At 34.5% G+C, this 16,042-nt stretch overlaps 1 protein-coding gene across 6 annotated transcripts in view; it reads right to left on the bottom strand.

The window, feature by feature from the left end:
• ATF7IP (activating transcription factor 7 interacting protein) overlaps nucleotides 1-16,042 on the bottom strand; it is a 131,130-nt gene that overhangs the window by 86,104 nt on the left and 28,984 nt on the right. The window lies entirely within an intron of this gene.

Raw genomic sequence — 16,042 nt, 5'->3', positions numbered from 1 at the left:
CATGAATCAAAAGACTCATATCCTTAATATGTCAACACTCTTCAAATTAAAGCTACAGGTTTAAGACAATCTCTATCAAAATCCTAGCTATTTTCTTTGCAGACACTGATAAGCTGATCCTAAATTTAATATGAAAATGCAAAGGTCCCAGAACAACCAAAACAATCTTGAAGAAGAAAAATAAACTTGGAGAACTCATACTTTGCATTTTCAAAAGTGATTACAAAGCTACAGTAACCTAAACAGTGTGGCACTACTAGTAAAATGACAGGTATATCCTTAGGATATATTTTGGAACAGAAATAAACCCTCACTTTTACAGTAAATTGTCTTAGACAAGAGTTACAAGACCATTCAATAGGGAAAGAATAGTATTTTAAACAAAGAGTGTTGGAAAAACTGGATAGCCACATGCGAAAGAATGAAGTTGGACTCCTATTTCTTGCCATATACAAAAATTAATTTCTATAAATGAAAGACCTAAATTTAAGAGCTAAAACTAAAATCTTAGAAGGAAACACAGACATAAATCTTCATAAATTTGGAACAGGCAATGGTTTCTTAGATATGACCCAAAGAGAAGAACAACAAAAGAAGAAGGAAAAAAAAAAAACAGTGTAACTGAACTTCATCACAATTAAAACTGTTCGTGCTGCAAAGGAAACCACTAAGAAAGTGAAAAGACAATTCACACAATGGACAAAAATATTTGCAAACCATATACCCAATACAAGACTTGTGTCTTGAATATATAAAAACTGTTACAATTCAATAATAAAACACCAAATAACTCCATTTTAAAATGAGTAAAGGACGTAATAGGCATTTCCACAAAAAGGCTTTTTTTTTTCTTTTTCTGTTTTTTTAAATTAACATTATTATTATACTTTAAGTTCTGGGGTACAAGTGCAGAATGTGTAGTTTTGTTACATAGGTATACAAGTGCCATGGTGGTTTGCTGCACCCATCAACCCGTCACTTACATTAGATTTTTCTCCTAAAGCTATGGTTTTTATAAGTCAATAATTCATAGGCAGTAAACGTCATTAGTCATCAGTGAAATGCAAGTCAAAACCACAATGAGATAACACCTCACACACACCAGGACAGCTATAATCAACAAGAATAATGAGTACTGGCAAGGATATGGATAAACTGGAGCCTTCATACAATGCTAGTGGGATTGTAAAAAGGTGCAGCTGCTTTGGAAAACAGGCAGTTCCACACTATGTGAAACAGAGTTGTCATACGACCCAGCAATTCCACTCCTAGGTAAATACCCAAGAGAAATGAAAACATATGTCCACACAAAAACTTGTACACGAATGCTCTATAGAAGCACTACACATAATGGCCCAAAACTGGAAACAACCTAAATGCCCTGTGACTAATGAATGGATAAATAAAATGTGGTATATCCATATGATGGAATATCATTCAGCCATAAAAGGAATGAAGTACTGAACATGCTACTACATGTGTAAACTTTGAAAACATGCTGAGTAAGAGAGGCCAGTCACAAAAGTCCACATACTGAATAATTCCATTTACGGTATTCCCCGCTTATCCACAGAAAATACATTCCCAAACACCCAGTGAATGCCTGAAACCAGATAGTACTGAAACTTATATATACTGTGTTTTTTTCTATACATATAAGACATTTAACTTATAAATTAGGCACAGTAAGAGACTGACAATAACTAACAATAAAGTAGAACAATTATAACAATATACTGTTCGTTTCACAAAAGTATAAGATAGTTCTTACTAAAGATCTTAGCAACCTCAGCATACGATTCTTTTTCTTTCCTTTATTAAGTCAAAAACTTTAACCTTTTCCCTTAAAGGAAGCACTTTACAGTTTCTCTCTGGCATATCCAAATTGCCAGCATCACTACTTTTGCACGTTGAGGCTGTTATTTAGTAAAATAAGGGTGACTTTATGACAAACATTGTGATATCAGCACAAATCTAATAACCCAGACATCTCCTAAATGACTAATGGGTGGGTAGCGTCTACAGTATGGACACGCTGAACATACTGGACAAAGGGATGGTTCGTATTCTAGGTAGGACAGAGGAGAATGGCAATAGATTTCATCACACTACTTAGAACGGTGCCAAATTTAAAACTTATGAATTATTTATTTCTGAAATTTTCCACTTAATATTACCCACAGTTGACTACAGAGAGCTAAAACCACAGAAAACAAAACTGTGGAGAAGGGGGGACTACTGTATATGAAATGTCCAGAATAGGCAAATTTATACGGACAGAAAGTGGCTTACCAATTGCCTAGGGCTGGAGGGCCTGGGAGGAAATGAGGGTTGGTTGCTAAAGGGCACAGGATTTCTTTATAGGGTAATAAAAATGTTCAAACATTGATTGTGGTGATTACACGGCTGTGAATACACTGAAAACCACTGAATTATACACTTAAAACAGGTGAATTGTATGACATGTGAACTGTATCTCAATAAACTTGATATTTAAAAAAAAGAATAGCAGAACTTCAGTCAAGTGTTTTTCATTTATTTCTAACCTAAACCCCTTTACTGGGTCACGCTTCCAACATGGACAGAACAACTATACTAAGAGAACTAAGTGTTGGTTTATACTTTAGAGCGTTCACATTTTTAAGCCAACAAGCGTATCTGTAATTATACTGATGGTCAAAGGCAGTATGTGTAAAATAGCCGCAGCCTTGTTCTCTTATGTGCTCATCTTGGATGAGGTCATTACTCTTTTTCCCTGTCCTTAAATGGTACATAATTCTACAGTATGCTCATCTTGCAGGATTGCAGTAATGGGCATAAAATACCCATGCAAGGTATTTAAAAACAAAAACAAAGCAGTACTAAGCATGACACAGGTGATCCCTCCAGGAGCAAATATCAATAAAGTCTTCTACACATGGAAAATGCAATTAACTATCTTTTATCAAAAAGACTAGAAAGTCTTAAGTGAAACAAAAATATTATCTTTTATTATAAAATGGTACTATAACCAAAAGGCCTTATATGTAATTAATGATGATAAATGTTTTTAAATGAGGTATGCTTCTTGAACTTTCTGATGTTACATATGGCTTTGTCACACTTTATCAATATTGTTTTTATTCACATGGCGTGTTTTGCCACCATTCTCTGTATTTGCCAATGCTCTAAAGGTATCCTTTAAGACAGTTTTATTATAAATGGACTCTAATACTACATTTGTGTATTGTTTAATGGAACACTTTGACATTTTTTACTGAGTATCCAGTATAAAATTATTGCTTCTTTCAAATTTTAATCTCTGTCAAATCTCAGGAAAAGTTAATACATTTTAAGTGTCCAAAGCTTTGATATTAGAAAACATCTTAAATATGCTGATATCATGATGATGTGCCTCTCAGGTCATTTCACAAAAGAACAAAAAAATGAAGTATTCTAGTATAATATTAGTGAACTACATAGTGTTGAGCACATAGAATACAGGTAAGTATTGTCTAAAAGAATGATGCGCTATATACACATAACTGACATCTAAAATAATTCCTACATGAAAAAACTATTCTTTTAGAAAGCAAAGATAATAATCTAGAACATTTTAACAGACTTGTAAACTAGCATGCTGGCATGTTTATATACAAAAAGTAATAAAATATACCCACTTATAAGTTGCCTAATAGAGGCAAAACAGAGCAGCATTAAAATCAAATACACAAGAGAGGCATTTTTCAGCCTTTTATAAAGCTTGCTTAGTTAGATTTCCCATTTCAAAAATAAAATGCCCCTTCAAAGGAAATCTACCTTTGCTTCTTACTACGTATTGATGAAAACCCTCTTTAAAATAAAAAACATACCCCAAAGGGAGCCCCCTGCAGCCATCTTATCAGTTCTTTCACAGCAACAGAAACTGAAATACAATTTGCATAGTCACTGTGGTTGGCTAATAAAAGCAGCATCACGTAACCAATCAGGAAGATAGAAATTAGACAGCCATAAGAGAAGAAATTTTAAATCTGCCTGGCAACAGCCTAAAAATAGAAACAATATGCTAGCAGGAATCTTAGAATAGATGCGAATATAAAAGCAAAACTTCCAGCAAAAACACTCTATTTTCTTGGAAAAAAATATGCGCCTTGCATTTGATCACCTAAAATAATTAACTTGACACCTTTACTTATTAGGTGCCAATTAAAGAAATGAATGTTAAACTAAATAAACGGGCCACTTTTAAGAAACATGCCATTGTCCATATATATTTGTGGGTGGGTGTGTGTGTGTGTGCAAGCGCACATCAATACCTATATATTTAAGTGTTTTTCTGTTTAGAGAAGAATCATAAAACACTAGAATCACAGTCCTAATACATTAAAGGTTCTCTAAAATCTCAAATTCTAAACAGTGCTGCAATTTTCCTAGCACTTTTTTTCTACAATTTTATGAGTCGATGAGATTTGTTGATTAAAAAAATTGTTTAGTATGTATTAAAAATACAAAGCTTAAATAACTTATCAAAGCAGACTTCAAAATAAGTAGGAAGTATGCCTTATACATTTTTTAACACAAACTTCTTTCCACAAACAGTAGCGTCTTATACACAGTAGGCATTCAATAACTATTTTCTCAATTAAGTTAAAATAATTTCTATCAGTTAGAAAAACAAATTATGATTGTGTCAAGTAAAAGTTAAATATGCACATAAATAATCTGTACAACACTGCTATTTTTGATTTTCCAATTTTGCCTAAAGTGTAGTAATGTTAAAGTTGACAATACTCGAAATTTCTTACTCCTTTACCCAGATAACAGAATGCATTTTATCATTCTACCTTTCCAACCTAATAATGCTTAATAGGCATGTCTCTCTGTACAGTACAAATTTATTATGGAGTGGATTTTAATTCCTAAAGATGGCAAACAATGTATAGTCTAATATAACATCATGAAGAGGATTACAGATCAGTAGGAAATAACCAAATCAAACCAAAAAATAGATAAACAAGAAAGAGAAAACAAAAAGAAAAAAAATCTTTTAATTTCAAGAATTTAAATTACAGTTGCTAAACGAATGGCTGGTTTGACAGCCAAGTCATGTTAAAACCAATGCTATTTATTAAAGTACTTGTTCTATATATTTCCTGTATGAAACTAACCAGTAATGTGTTTTGATGAAATGACAAATTAATTTTAAAATGTTTTCTCTGGTCACTACTTGTTACCCAAAATGCAAAGTGAATTCATATATTTGACACTATGAAACCCTTAAACACTTAATATAAAAATTATATGTAGAGAACTTACTTAAATCATGAAATAAAGATTAGAAACAATGCCTTTAAAACATATAGGAACACATAACCATTTTAAGTAACAAAAAGCTCCAGTGGAGAAAGGGTAAAAATTATACGAGTAATCCACTGATGCTCTTTTTAACCGAATATTTAACAGTGGTTAGATTTTAAAATGAAATTTAACCAAGTTTTTAAAAACATTGGCCAGGGGCGGTGGCTCACGCCTGTAATCCTAGCACTTTGTGAGGCTGAGGTGGGTGGGTCACGATGTCAGGAGTTCAAGACCAGCCTGGCCAAGATGGTGAAACCCCATCCCTACTAAAAATACAAAAAGTTAGCCGGGCGTGGTGGCAGATACTGCACTACAGCCTGGGCGAAAGAGCGAGATTCCATCTCAGAAAGAAAACTGTTATTTTAAACACTGGTCTACATGAAAAGTAGCTTAGTTTATTTTACTTATTTTTTTTAAATGTTACATTCATATGCAACAGATACCCAAAATTTAACAATTATATTTATATCTAAAATATCTTAAAATAGATCTTAACTATTATCCTCATTACAAGGAAAGCAATATGAATAAACCTATGAGTCACAATTAGTGAAAGAGTGTATCACAAACATATCAGATTTTGCTACTAAAGCACTACAGGCCAGATGCGGTGGCTCTCGCCTGTAATCCCAGCACTTTGGGAGGCTCAGGCAGGTGGATCACTTGAGGTTGGGAGTTCGACACCAGCTGGCCAACATGGCGAAACTCCAACTCTACTAAAAATACAGCAATTAGCCAGGCATGGCAGCAAACATCTGTAGTCTCAGCTACTCAGGAGGCTGAGGCAGGAGAATCGCTTGAACCTAGGAGGCTGAGGTTGAAGTGAGCTGACATCACGCCACTGCACTCCACCTCGGCAACGAAGCGAGACTCTGTCTCAAAAACAAACAAACAAAAAAAAAAAAACCACTACAAGTGAGAACATTTAATAATCCCACATATCAAATATCACTTTAATTATGTCTTGGTATTTCATATTTTCTTTATTAGTTTTAATACTTTTAAAATATTTTTTGCTTATACTGGCCAGTTCTGTTTCAAGAAAAGCAAGAAGGCATCATGCTTGCAAAACTTTATTCAAAGCAGTTACACATCACATACCAATCCAAATTTGAGGGAAACTGAATAATCAAGGTACCTTAGAACAATTAGTATAGCAACTAAAATGCCTTAGAATAGTTTAGAGAGTTCCAGGAACTTCACCCTGGATCTCTATCTTATTTCTAGTCTCTTCCCCCTGCCCTACTAAAAACCCACAGGAGTTTAAAGTGGCAGCTGAGATGTCTGGGTGCAGTGGCTCACGCCTATAGGTGGGAAGACTGCTTGAGGCCAGCAGTTCAAGATAAGCCTGGACAACATAGTGAGACCCTGTCTCAACAAAAAAATTTTTTTAATTAGCAGGGTGTGGTGGTGCCAACTGTGGTCCCAGCGACCTAGGAGGCTGAGGTGGGAGGATCACTTGAGCCCGAGAGGTCGAGGTCATAGTGAGCCATGATTGTGCCACTGCACTTCAGCCTGGGCCACAGAGTGAGATCCTGTCACTTAAAAAAAAAAAAAAATGATGAAAGAAAAAAGACCCTTAATCCTCTTCCATATTATGGAAGAAATTCAAATTCCTCTTTGTACCAACTATTTATCTTCTATAGCAGAGCATACTGCTGGTTATCCCTCCTTGTAGATCTAATTTAAATTATTTTTTATCACAACTTTTCCAGCCAATTCTATATATAATTGTACATCTTCCTTCAGTTAAACCTTTCAAAGAAACTTACACTTTTGATAGCAAGATCTCTGCTACTGGGCATACAACAAAGAATGAACCAGCACCTCCACTGGCAGCAAAAGAAAAAATTACATTACCACTCTAAATTTTTCCTAGCAACAATGCCTAAGAATACAATCTACTTGTTTCTCACAAATGTCTGCAATCGACTTAGTTTCATAGGATGGGCTGTTAAAAACTATTAACAAAAGTTTAATATATTTTAAGGAAGCACAGAGTTCTTTATCCCAAACCAAGAACTGCCACTTAGTTTCATCTTTTAGAACCTGAAAAAAATCTGTAAAGTTCTGACCAAAAATTCTATACTATGGAAACTCTCTTAACCTCCTAATCATGTCAAATAAGCCAGTGTTCTCCATCCATTCTACAAATATACTCACTGATACCCATGGTCTTCTGCTCTCAACTAAATCTGTTCATATAAATTGTGTTTGTTACTAAACTTAGTTGTACATTTTTTAATAAATTACAGAATTCAATTAAATTTTGTGTAAACTGATGAAATATAACTGCAAAATAAAGAGAGTTGTGAAATATGTAACAGTAAGAGAGACCAATGCAAAAAACACACACACATACACATACACACACCAGGGTGTGATAGATCTTAGGCAAATCATTTAACATCGTTAGGTCTAAAGCTTTCCATGTGAAATTAAGGAAATTAAATTAGAGGACCTTAAAGAATCTTTCAGGTTTTTTGCTGATAATATTTTAATAAAGTGTACTTTAAAATGTACTGTTTAAGCAATAATAAAGACAGGTTGATTTACTCACATATTCAATATTCATCAAATGCCTATGTGGTCATGATTATAGGACAATTTTTAAGCCACTCTAAAGAAATGATGTGATGAAAAGTACAAGAACATAATCTAATAAAGTGTTCCTGTATGTAGATTTTAACGTAAATGTGGAAGAGAAGAGAAATATAGCAGTAATACAATGTATGGATATTGTTCTACACGTATGACCATGAAAATTAGGAGAAGTTCTGTTCTCTAGTTTCTATGAACTGCCATGTCTCTATTATAGACTGTTTAGTCTTGGGGGGGGGGAAAAAAAAGCTTCCAAATGTGTAATTACAAAGATGCCCATATTGTCTTCCTGATAGGGTTAGTATTACCAATGTTTATGAGCCAGATTTCTGAAAACTGACTCTGCATTTAAAAAAAAAAAAATCACTCAAATTCAAGTGAGATGGGGGGGAAAAAAGAGTATGCCTTTCTTTCCAATCTCAATTTCAATTGCACTTCTGCTCATAACCCTATTTATAATTCAGTTATAGCCACAAGACTTCACAAGTAGTTGCTAAGCAACAGCAGCATGCTGAGTTCAGGGCTATTGGAAATCTGGCTCTCTGCCACATGAAAATATTTAACTGAGCCTAGAGCCTCCAGAATTAAAAAAAAATTAAAAAGGAGGAAGAGGAGAGAGAGAAGCGGGGAAGAAAATTTCCAAGGAAATTCAATGATAAATGCAGTAAGCCACCAAGTACACACAACTAAGCTCTTTTTGAGGGTTCACAAATGCAGATCTAGGACCTTATTTTGGTATTTCCAAATACCATATTTCTCTTCCAAATTTTTAATCATCTTTTCTACTGTTGACATAAACAGTCTGAAGCCATTTGACTGGTAAACAGAAAAAAGTTCGATCAGCCACCTCACTGTTGACAGCACAACAATCAATTCAATAAATATACTGTACAAAGAACAGTGCTTAGAGAGACTAGAAGAGCAGTTTGTGGGGCCTGACTGTGACTATGTCAGATCATTAAGGCCAGGAGGCAAGAAACTACACATTTTCTTCGAATTCTTGTATCCCCATATTCCTGGTTAACTACTAAAAGATGAGATTAACGTCTCTATCCTAAACTGCACTGTTTTTCCATTTTAAGTACCCCTAATAATTTTTAAAGCATAGTAGGAAGTTTACTGACAATATAAAAATGGTAAACAAAAATTAACTCATTTCTTAACAGAAATTGAAAAGACACTAATGTTTCAACACTCATTCACTGATAAAAATTAAAATTAAGCACTGATAAAAATAAAAATTAAGAACATAAAAATCATTCCTTAAGCTGATAAAGATCACTTCAAACTAACAAGAAATTCCATAATACACCACAGATATTTCTCTTCAACACAAAAAACAACATAGTAATAAAACACCACAGACATTTCTCTTAAACACAAAAACAAAGGATATGACACTATATTCAATATGTTGTGAAAATCCTGAGCAAAACAGTAAAAACTCAAACAGGAGTCAAAAGATACAATAAAGCAAACATTCAGGCCGGGTGCTGTGGCTCATGACTGTAATCCTAGCACTCTGGAAGGGTGAGGTGGGTGGATCACCTAAGCTTGGAAGTTCAAGACCAGCCTGGACAACATGGTGAAACCCCATCTCAACTAAAAATACAAAACATTAGCCAGGCACGATAAAATTCCAGCTATTCAGAAAGCAGAGGCAGAAGAATCGCTTGAACCCAGGCGGAGGTTGCAGTGAGCCCACACCGTGCCACTTTACTTCAGCAAGGGTAACAGAGGGAGACTCTATCTCAAAAAAAAAAAAAAAAAAAAAAAAAGAAAATCAGAATGGCAAGAAAAAGGTATCTAGAAACACTTACATGACATGTTAGAGCCGTCTTATGAAATGTTAGAGCTAAGACTCAACGTAAAAAAAAAATCAATTCTTCCTGGATAAAATTTATTAGAAGTATTGTCAGGGAGGTGACTAAAGAAAAAAGAAAAGGAGAATTTTTAAAAGTAACTATAGCCAGGCATGGTGGCTCATGCCTGTAATCCCAATACTTTGGAAAGCTGGGACAAGAGGATTGCTTGAGCCCAGGAGTTCAAGACCAGTCTGGGCAACATAGCGAGACCCCACTTCGGCAAAAAATTAAAAAATTATCCAGGTGTGGTCACACGTGTCTGTGGCCCCAGCTACCTGGGAGGCTGTGGTGGGAGAATCACTTGAGCCCCAGAAGTCAAAGCTGCAGTGAACTATAATCATGCTACTGCACTCCAGTCTGCGTGACAGAATGAGACCCTGTCGAAAGAAAGAAAGAAAGAGAGAGAGAGAGAGAGAGAGGAAGGAAGGAAGGAAGGAAGGAAGGAAGGAAGGAAGGAAGGAAGGAAGGAAGGAAGGAAGGAAAGAAGGAAGGAAGGAAGGAGAAAAAGAGAATTCCACCTAGGTATTTTGTAGCATGACAAGCTTTTAAAACTTAATCTGAGGGCAGGTGCGGGAGTTCACACCTGCAATCCCAGCACCTTTGGAGGCCGAGATGGGCAGATCACGAGGTCAGGAGTTAAGAGACTGGCCTGGCCAACATGGTGAAACCCCCATCTCTACGAAAAATACAAAAATTAGTGTGGCATGGTGATGGATGCCTGTAATCCCAGCTACTCGGGAGGCTGAGGCAGGAGAATTGCTTGAATCCAGGAGGTAGAGATTGCAGTGAGCCCAGCGCCGTTGCACTCCAGCCTGAGCGACAGAGCGAGTCGATATCCAAAAAGAAAAAAAGAAAACTTAATCTCTAAGTGAAACAATGCTAAAAACAGGGAAAACCTGAAAATCAAAAGTACTGAGGAATGTTTGCCCTCTCAAATGTGACAGCATATAACAAAGCATTATTATCATAAGTACAAAAAAAAAGAGTACAACAGAATAATTATCCAAAAGACGGACACAAACAATAAAAAATGTAACTATGACAGAGAAGCATCACAAATAAGGAAGAAAGGCCAGGCATGATGGTTCACATCTGTAATCCCAGCAGTCTGGGAGGCTAAGACTGGCGAATCACCTGAGGTCAGGAGTTTAAGACTGGCCTGGCCAACATGGCGAAACCCCATCTCTATTAAAAATACAAAAATTAGCTGGGCGTGGTGGCAGACACCTGTAATTCCCAGTGACTCAGGAGGCTGAGGCAGGAGAATGGCTTGAATCCGGGAGGCAAAGGTTGCAGTGAGCCGAGATCGTGCGACTGTACTCCAGCCTGGGTGACAAGAGCAAGACTCTGTCTCAAACAAAAACAAAACATAATAAGGAAGAAATGGATTTTGAAATAAATGGTGGAAAATCGATCAAAATAGCAGTTAAGTGCAATAGCAAAGACACTAGATATAAAATTAATAGAAATATTCAAAGGCGCTGAAAGTACAAGTAACAACAAGTTAGGAGAAATCCCTGAAAAAAATGGCATAGAGATATAGGATTAGTATCCAGAATAAAAAAAAAAATCTATCAGTGAATGAAAAGGACAAACAGTTGGAAAATAAATAAAGAAACGTGAGCAGCCAATTCATAAAACAACACATACAAGAAAAGGCATTCAATCCAATCATCAAAAAAAGACAAAACAAAAAGAGAAAATCCATTTTTAAACATCAGATTGGCAATTATTTGTGGTTAGCATTAATATACAGAAATGAGTGGTCTTATGTACCATAAGCAGAAGAGTTAAGTGTCATATCCATTTTTAAGGACAAATAAGCAGGAACTGTGCATCATTTTGACACACCAAAGGACCTTTAAGGTATCTATCTATGTACCAACATGTTTTACAAAGGAATGTATCAGGATGCCTACTGCTGCACTGTCATAGCAAATACAAAAATAAAAACTCTTAGTATCCCAGGCATTAAAAAAGAAAAATCTCTGAGAAATATTGTCAAATGTACCAAAAATGCAGACTTCTTATATTGAAACAGGAAATCTCAAACACAAAAATGAATACATTCAAGAATTCAAATGAATACACTCAAGAATTCAAATACATTCAAGAATTCAAAACAAAAGGTCACAAAAAACGCCACAAAAAACACTAACTAATTAGTAGGAGAATAAACAGAAGACATTTTAAAATAGTATATTAAAAAATCCTCTAAGTGTATGAGAAGCTATTACACCCACAAGAACAAACACATAAGAAATACACCCAGAAGCAACAACGTTCAATTAATTCAAGTTTTGGAAAAAAAGAAGCAAGAAAAAAAGGAGGGAAAACATAAGAAAATTTAAAAAAAAAAAAAAATCAGCAAATCTGAAAAAATACACAAGTTTTCCAATAATAAAGGCCTACTGAATCCCAAAACAGACTAAATTAAAACAAGCAAAATAAAATTTTTTGACACCTAGGCATACTGTGATAAGATTTCAGAAAATCATTATAGGGAAATATTAATAACTTAGAGTATCATTTAACTACAGAAGAGAAAGAATTAAACTGGCATCAGACTTGTCATCAGCAATACTGAAAGCTAAAAAAAAAAAAAAAACCCTCAAAATTCATGGGAAAAGTTATTTTCACTGTAGAATTAGAATTGTATAGCTAGCAAAGCTAACAATCAGCTTGAGTGAGGAAATAAATATATTACTTCTGAGCAAAGACAGAGAATGCAGACCCTTGGTAAAATGATTATATATAAATATAAGTACAAGACAAGATAGCAGAAGACCCTATGAAGGAATTAAGATAAGGAAACTAGCAAAGCTCCGAAGGTAAAACTCTTGAGCAGGCTGAAATAACTGAGGATCAATCATCTTTAAAATAAATATATTATTTATGCCAGATAATTGCAACGTGTAAGTTAACAAACTAGTAAGTTGCAGAATATGGGACAAAAACAAAGAAAATTATCAATCAGGAAAAACCTGGTGGGTTTCAAGCTGTGTAAAGCAACAAAAATATCATTAGCTATGCACTATAAACGAGACATACCTTAGAGTAATAGTATAGAAAGGTTGAAACAGAAGGACAGAAAATGATATGCTAGGCAAATAGTAACCCCCAAAAAGGGTAGGTATACATATGAAACCTATATATGACATATAAAAAAGAATTCAAGTTGAAAATCAAGTAATAGAACAAAAAAAGAGATATATCCTATTGATAAAACAGGTTTAAATAATTCAGGAAAAAAATAATAAATTCACAATCAGAGATAAATCTATGGATGAAGAAAACAAAACAAGGAATGAACATCCTATTAGCATGCCAGAATAACAGAACAATAAATAGAACTGTATATCCAGTAAACCCAAAACCAATTTTTTTACAAATATAGCCAATGTACATTAATATTGACCATGTATATGGTGACAAGAAAATCTTAACAAATTCAAAGACAGAAAAAAAAAACACACAAGGCTATATTTTCTGGTCATAATGTAATAAATATACCAACAAGATGACAGAAAAATTATCTCCTTATAAAAAAAAAAAACTTTTAGAGGTAGGAGGAAATCAGTGATAAAATACCAACAAAGTACTAACAGAATACGACCTAAGGAAACCAGCTAAAATGATATTCAGATTAAAACTGATAGTCTTAAATGCATATATTAACAAAAAACTCAAAAACATTAATAAAGGCAAAAAGGTATAACCCCAAAGCATGGAATTACAATAAAAGCAGAAAAATTATGAAAGAAAACAAAAGAGCAAGCAATCAAGGAACCAAAAGCCAGTTCTTTAAAAACACTATTAAAACAGAAAAAAAAAACCTTGCAAGAAAGATGGAGACAAAGCATACTAAATATAATGAACAACATTAGAAATTATTAAGGAAACATAATAAGGTAACATAGTTGTTTCAAATATTAAAGTATATTAAAATTTATCAATGCCTGTTAGGGAAAGACTGAGGTGTTTTAACTTAATGCAAACTCAGAAAACCCAGCAGCTCAAGGTGGCTACCAAAAATGCTAATGCAAAGTTAAACTGTAGAATAAACAGATAGCCAAAGAGAAGGGGAACATTTTTAGAGTAGTTAATTATGTTTGGTTCTGAGCATCACAGATAAAGAAGGACTTAATAACTGCGGGATGACCATGCTAAAGAATGCTCTGGAACAGTATGCTGTATGAGGAAATGTTGGGAAAAAATGAAGGATATTGATATTTAGCCTAGAAAACATAAGAAAATTTTAATGAGCTTTCTTTAAATAGTACCTATTTGTCACGTAAAAGACATACAACAGAAAGAGCTACAGAGAGACAGGAAGTGGGGGACTATGACAGGCAAAAATAAAAGTAAAGCAACTTCATCTCAAAATCAACAAACATTAATTTGTTTGGATGCCCAACAAAAGAAGAAACTGCCTTATGAAATTAGAGACTCTCCCTTCCATTATTAGAAATGGTGAAGTATAAACTACATAATTATCTGTCAGGAATATCAAACAGTAGGTTCCAGTGCAAAGAGCAGTATTAGAAACTACCTGAAATACTGTATACAAAATTTTAAAATTCTTTATAAGCATACACCTTCATATCTTTACAGCAATGGTAATATATTATTTTTATTGCAATGGAATTGTGTATTTTTGTATACAATATTTCAAGCACAGAAAAAAAGAGTAACAAATGACTATGTTCCTTTAACCCAGGTTAAGAAATATTAAATTTAATTGAATTCCTAATTAATACATTCATTTTAGACTTTTCATTAGTTAATTTCATTTTGAAGATTTTGAGATTCTACATTGCTTGCTAAATACATTTTGTTTTTTAAGAGGAACACAAACACTTTTTAGGAACTCAAAGATTTTTATACTACAAATTTTGGATCATTCACACTCAACTTCAATAGCCTCAAAGACTATATATATATACCTTTATCCTCATGACTTTGTTTTTTTGGTGTTTTGTTTTTGTGTTTGTTTGTTTTTGGTTTCTTTTTTAGAGACGGAGTTTCACTCTTGTTGCCCAAGCTGGAGTGCAATGGTACGATCTTGGCTCACTGTAACCTCTGCCTCCCGGATTCAAGCAATTCTCCTGCCTCAGCCTCCCAAGTAGCTGGGATGACAGGTGCACGCCACCATGTCTGGCTAATTTTTTGTATTTTTAGTAGAAATTGGGTTTCACCATGTTAGTCAGGCTGGTCTCGAGCTCCTCACCTCAGGTGATTCGCCTGCCTTGCCCTACCAAAGTGCTGGGATTACAGGTGCGAGCCACCACGCCTGTAATCATACTCATGACTTTTATCTTTGTTTTGGTTGTCTATAGACAAAATACACCTCTGTCCTACTATCCCTCATTTTTCTTTGCTATGACCTCCAACTCTAACAGCATTCAATAAATTCCTGTTTTTGTCTATCAACTCTTTTTCTCTTTGTCTGTATTTAAAAAACCAACCCATCTCAACTATCTTCCCTGCGCAGCATTCTCCTAACCAATATAATAGCACAAGAGAAGTTTGAAAAACTTTTTCCTACTGTTTCAGATGTGTATGTTTTCCACACCAAGAAGCATGACCTTTCCCTCATCCAACCTCAAACACATTAATCAAAATTGATTTCTTTCTACTATTATCATTTTGTCAATCATAGTGAAATTGTTTACTGAGATGAAACACACACAAAAAATGTTATTTCTATACTCAATAAAATACATGTTTTGGTTTTTTTTTTAATCCAAGCAACATTGTCAAAAGGCAACAAGTAAGGAACAGTTCCTGCCCCTGAAACATGAGTGTGGCTTCTATTACAGCTGGCCCTCAGTTTTAAAGTATACAACCATGTAGCAGTAAGCGACCAAACTTTCAGAAATTAGAGAACTGGAAGTCCCACCTAAAAGTAACACTTTATGGTTACAGAAAGAGCCTGCTGCTTGACTTCTAAAGAGGGAGGGAAAGAGCAGAGAGCTGCCTAACATAATTCCTTTCTTTGATACACTTCTCTAAGCTATCTCACTACCACTCTTCACTTGACTCTGCTATTCAACTCTTCACACCCACCCTCCAAAAATTATTACAATCAGTAATGTATCTCTGGCCATACTGATACGAATGAACACACATATTGGCATTTCTTTATAACCATACACCTTCGTATCTTTACAGCAATGGTATTATTTTTATTGCAATGGAATTTTGTGTTTTTGTATACAATATTTCAAGCATAGAAA

The sequence above is a fragment of the Piliocolobus tephrosceles genome, chromosome 10 (genome assembly GCF_002776525.5).
Source record: "Piliocolobus tephrosceles isolate RC106 chromosome 10, ASM277652v3, whole genome shotgun sequence".
Lineage (NCBI taxonomy): Eukaryota > Metazoa > Chordata > Mammalia > Primates > Cercopithecidae > Piliocolobus > Piliocolobus tephrosceles.
This window is presented reverse-complemented; position numbering and strand designations above follow the sequence as displayed.